This window comes from Heterocephalus glaber, unplaced genomic scaffold (genome assembly GCF_053883595.1).
Source record: "Heterocephalus glaber isolate CG9 unplaced genomic scaffold, H.glaber_assembly_v1.0 deba00001452, whole genome shotgun sequence".
In the NCBI taxonomy this organism is placed as follows: Eukaryota; Metazoa; Chordata; class Mammalia; order Rodentia; family Bathyergidae; genus Heterocephalus; species Heterocephalus glaber.
Genome location: NW_028258302.1, coordinates 3,999,914 through 4,006,015, shown reverse-complemented (window position 1 = coordinate 4,006,015; position 6,102 = coordinate 3,999,914).

Genomic DNA, 6,102 nt, shown 5'->3' with positions numbered 1-6,102 from the left:
CATGCGCACTAACATAGGTCCTCTCATTTCAAGCAGTTTTAACGTTTCCTTTCCACCAAACTATTTTTATATTACCTTCAGTTTTATCTTAAAAAGTAATCTATAGGGCTGGGGATTTAGTTCAGCGGTTTCGCCGCCTGCTGCGCAAGCGCAAGGACCCGAGTTCAATCCCGGGTACCAAAAAAAAAAGTAACCTATATTTGAACTGGTAACTTGTTTTATACATGAATTTCGAGACGTGATAAATCTAACCTTGGCCCAAGTGAATGGGTGTATGTATTAGTTGACCTACTGTATAAACACTAAAATGGAAATTTTTTTCCACCTTTGTAGTAAAACCTCAATCAGGAAAACTTACTGTCTCTGATGCTGGGATTTCTCATGGCATCCAATATGAAGATAAATGCAGCAAATTAGCCTTTGGTTTCCCTAATTAAGCTCTCCCTGGGCTGGGGATTTAGCTCAGCGGCGCTGTGCCTGCCTTTCAAGTGCAAGGTCCTGAGTTCAGTCTCTGATACCAATAATAATAATATTAATAATAATAATAATTTCTTCCTAAGCTTTCTGCTCTAGATTTTAGTGGCCTACAGTAAGCTTGGGTAAAATTGAACTGAATTCAAGAATGCAGCACTTCAGATATCTTAATTCTTAACCTGTTTTTCAGGGAAACTATACTTTATTCATTATATTGCTACCACTTTGCTCTTTTTAAATATAGAACAAATTATTTGTTTTGGGCCTTGTGTCTAAATTGCAGGATGTGTTGAGAAAAAAATATATTTTTAATGGCAAAAAATAAATAAATAAAATAAAATGCAACACTTGGACAGTTTACCTGATATTTAGCTTAAATCTCACTTTGTACTTAAAAAGTTATTGACTTCAAGAAGAACTGCCTGTGTCCTCTAATATCCATCTCAAACGTCATTTTCTCCCTAAATGTTTCTTCTGTGTTCACCTGTATCACAAGATCTGGAAGTTTGAGGTCTACAATTTCCAAAATCCCTTGCCACTAGGGTGTGAATTAGTTCTCCCTTAGTCTCCCTGTGCTCAGCTCTCTAGGAATGTCTACATCTCTTTACCTCAGTCTGTTCTTTAGACTGGTAAGTTCTCCAGCACAGAAGCTGAGTCTTATTCGCTTAGTGTTCAGAAAATCTGACACAGGGTTGGTGCTCCACAGTTACTTAATAATTGAACAAGTACTGAAGACAAACACTGCAAATACACAGATCCTTCAAAGGACAACAGCCTAGATTCTAGTCTGAGAAGATCATGTAGGGGACCTGGGGAGCCTGCAGTGTATTCATCTGCATCTGGAGGAGGCCAAGGCCCAGCAGAGGGAGAAAATTGAGCACAGGTACTAGGAAGTTAGAAGTTTTTTTAAAAATTGCAAACCAGAGCACATCACTCCTGTGGTTAAAATTCTCCAATTGTGTCTGACTGATTTAAGTATAAAGAATGAAATGTGTACTGAGGTCTGCTAGGCCCTTTTATAAGTAGGTCCTAAGTGGCCTGCCAGACCTGAGTGCAGTCCCCCCTTCCCGCTTTTCACCCTGACCTCACTGGACTTCTATCTTTTTCCTCAGATGAAATGTGTATTTGTTATCTTGGTATGACTATAACAAGATATCTGAGATAATTAATTTAAAGAGAAAAGGTTTGCTTTGGCTCATGCTTCTGAAGATTCCAGTCTAAGATCAAGTGGCCTATTGCTTTGAGCTTCTGGTGTGGGTGGCATACCATGACGGGAGCATGTGGCAGAGCAAAACTTACATCATGAGCCAGAAGTTAAAGAGAATGACATAACTGGGCATGGTGGCACACACCTGTGACCTCAACACTTGGGAGGCTGAGGCAGGAGGATCGCAGCAAGTTTGAGGCCAGCCTGGGCTACATAATGAGTTCAAGTCCAGCCTGAAATACATAGTGAGACCCTATCTCAAAACAAAACAAAGCAAAACAACAACAACAATAACAAAAACAACCTACAAAACAAAACAAAAAAGAAAGTAACAGGAAGAGATTTGGGTCCTAAAATTCTCCTTCAGAGCATAAGAACCTCCACTACGCCTCTTTCAAAGGACTTATCCCAATAATGACACTCTGGGGATGTGGGCTGTTGGAGGATATTCAACATCTAAACTATAGCAAGGTGCTTTCCTGAAATTAAAATCAACTCTGGCCAACATAAGTTAAAAAGCAGTTATGTTGGAAGGTGGCTATGATAGCTCATGGAAGTGACAGAAGAGTCAACAGTCAAGTCTTGGGAAAGGCAGGTAATGTGGCATCTCTGAGGCTGTCACAATAGGGTTTGTGAACATTTTCAGATGTGGACTTCAAGTTAAAGTGACATAGGACCAAGATGACATAGGTTTTTGTGCCTTAGTACAAGTATCCAGTTCTTAGCAGATCAGATTTGTCTGGGTTTACCTGGTCTCTCTCTCTCTCTCTCTCTCTCTCTCTCTCTCTCTCTCTCTCTCTCTCCTTGACAAAGTCTTGCTATGTAGTTCAGCCTGGCCTTGAACTCACTATGTAGCCCGCACTGGCTTCAAGCTCAAGGCAATCCAACTGCTTCAGCCTCTTAAGTGCTGGGATTAGAGGCCTCTTACACTTCTTATACTCTGGTCTAATATGCTTTGGTGTTTTCTGTTAGACTCCTCCAGAGCAGACCTTGAGATAAAGATCCATGTGAAAGTGGTTTATTAGAAAGTATCCTGAGAAGTAAAGAAGTGGGACTAGAAATGAAAGGCAGGAAAGCAAGGGTTCAACATCAGAAAAAGTTCCCACAGAGAATCACTTTAGGTCAATGCTGGGAGCGTGGCACTGTAGATCACTACAGGCCTAACTCTCCTCCTCCCTCAGATGAGGTAGGGCCCCGTGTGGAACGAGGAACACGCATCTTGTTCCCTTCCTCCCCAGGAGGTGGCAGGGCCTTGGGAGGAGAACAGGCGACAAGAAAACGTGGTGGAGCAAGGTCTGGCCGAGAGGAGGACTGTCTTCCTCCCACACATTCACCAGAAAACCATCACACATGATGTCCTGCAGACCTTAGCTATTCTCCTGGCTCCAGTTACAGACCAGCCCTTTTTATCTCCCCTTGGCTTCCCTTATCTCTACCAGTATAAATAAATGCACTGCATTTGCCTGGTGGTCTTTTCTCCCTTCAGGAGGTAGAGCTCCACCTGGCCCCACCTTTACCTTCTTTCTTTGTTTTTTCTTAATCTCCCACCGTCATTTCTCACTCCATGGACCCTTCAGCCATGCAGGCCACAGGCCGTTGGCAGCTCAAGCCCACAGGAAACACCAAGAGATTGTTGTGGTAACATTTCAGAGTTCTCCCAACTGAGACAAGGGGCCTGGGGTGTTTAAATTTCCCTGTATCCATTCACCATTGGTTAAGGGCTGCCACTAGGAGTTCCTACATTTCTAGGCACTCCTGACTCTTTTTCAGCACAGGGAAGGCAGGCTCTGCAGCCTAAGTGAAGCCTTCCAAGTTCAGGTTCACACCAGGAGCTGAAACATAAAATAATAGAGCTCAGAGCACATGTGAGGAGAGAACTGAAGATATTTCTTTCCATGCCTAGTGTCAGTATCACATGATATGGTCATGAGACGCCTTTGAGAGGAAGCCATCATGAAACTAAGGAAGCACCACCAGTACCACATTCACACCTACGATCCCACAGCAGGGTCTGGAGAATGCCCAGCACCTAGCTACATTCCAGGGAACCTTCATCAGCGACCTTTCTGGTGGTGTAGCCAACTCAGTGCCAGCATCTGCATTCCCTAGGCTGTTGGCCAGGAGAAGGGTTACCTTGAAGACCATTGCCCTTCTGCCATACATGACCCTTTTGCTGTGACAAAAGCAGACATGCAAAACAGTCTACCCAATAACATTCTTCTGAAGTACACAAGGGAAATTTTTGAAGATATATCCCAAAATATACATATTTAGGCCACAAATTGAGTCTCCGTAGATTTAAGAAGATAGACAGCATACAAAGTATCTTCTCCAGCTACAACAGGATGAAACTAGAAATCAATAACAGAAGGAAAACTGGAAAATTAAAAAACTTGTGGAAATTTCCTGACTGTGCCTTGACAGCACCCCTTGTGCAACAAGCTGCAGTGTGCCCTCTGCCAAAAAAACCAAAAACAACAACAAAAAAAACTTATGGAAATTAACACACTCATCAACAACCAATGGATCAAAGAAGAAATCACAAAGAAAATTAGAAAACACTTAGAGACAAATGAAAATATAACATATAACTTATGAGATACCTCACAATTAACCCTAATGTGGGTTGGGAATGTAGTTTGGTGATGCTGTTGTCTCATTCACAAGGTCCAGAGCTCAATCCCCAGCACTAGAAAAAAAAAATCAATGCTAAGGGGGAAATTTATGTCTATAAATGCTTACATTCAAATCAAGAAGGCAAAAAAAAAAAAGAAGAAGAAGAAGAAGAAGCCAGGAATAGTGGTGCATCATGCCTGTAATCCCAGCACTCGGGAGGCTGAGGCAGGAGGATCACTGTGAGTTCAAGGACAGCCTGGCCTACATAGTGAGTTCAAGACCAGCCTGAACTACATAGTGAAACCTTGAATAAAAAACAAAAACAAAATATTAAAAATTAAAAATAAAAAGTAAATAAAAACAAGATAAGCTATGTGCAGTGGCACATGCTTGTAATCCTAGCTACTTGAGAGGCTGAGATAGGAGGATCACAAATTCAAAGTCATCCTGGGCAACTTAGACTCTGTTTCAAAATTGAAAAAATAATAAAGCCTGGTCTAGGACTTCCAGGAAGATGGCAGAGTGGTAAGCAGCAGAGAGAGGGCCTCTCCAATGTTTGGTGTCCAGGTACTGGAATAAAGCAACTTGAGGAAGAGAAGGAGGGAAGTGAGTCCCTGGGACCCAGGAAGGATCTGAAGTAAAAATTGAAGCCCACAGGGAAAGCAAAGAATGAGTCTCCAACCAAGGAGGAGGTCCCTACCTGAACCCAGAGTTGCTTCATGGGAAGGGCAGCTTAGACCTTCAGACAAACCGTGACTACTTGAACCCCAGAGACCTCCATGGAGAAACGCACCAGTGGAGTGGAGTAGTGAACACAGAGGACTGCAGTGTGGTGAGTTATTGGGGTTTGGACATTCCCCAGGAGAGAGCAATTGGCCTGTAGCCATCTTGGAGAGGGAACGACTGAGCTCAGAACTCAGAATAGCTGCAGGCTGGCTCCATCTACTGGTTTCCAGTGTCAGTATTGGTGTTCAAATTGGCATGAGGTAAGCGAGATGAGTTGGGGAGGGGGGTGGCACTCGGACTGTTGTAGACTCCACATGTACATTTCCAGCCTTACTGACAGAAACCAGTCTGAATTTCAATGGTCTAAAGGTGCAGGCTTGCTGGAATTATCCACTATCCCACCCTAAAGCCATGGTTGGCTTGCTGGGGATTGATTAACTTGAATCTGTATGCTGCCCAGGTTGTCTACAGTGACAGCAGAGACATGCCTTGGACATTTTTTCATATTTTCTTCTTTTTAAAATTTCTCTCTTTTCTTGTTTATTTATTTATTTTTATGTTTTTGTGTGTGTGTGTGTGTCATCCAGGATCGAACTCAAGACCTTGTGCTTGTGAGGCAGGTGTGGTACCATTCCCCAGCCCTGTTTTGTTTTTTCTTGTTTGTACTTATTTTTATATGAGTGTGAACATGGTTTCTAGTCTTTCTGTTGTTGTGATTTTGTTCTGTTCTTGTTTTTATTTCTTCCTTCTCTCTTTCCCTCCTGCCTTCTTCAGCAGTTTCCCAAAGTTTTTGTGATTTTTCTTTGTCCTCTAGCCTTGCTTCTAATCTCTTCCTCTTCTTCTGTTTCTCTATTTTTCTGCTCTAATTCCTTTTAAATTTTCTCCCCTGAGGGTAAAATTGCTATATTGAGGGCATATTCACTGCATACATTTTTCTGGTTTGTTTTAGATTTTGTTATATAAACACAAATCTTGTTCATAGGCTTAAAGGTGGCAAATTAATAGTTAACACAGTTTGTCATTCTCTAGGCTGTGTTTGATGCTATTGTAATATTGCTGATTGTACTACTTTACCCAAG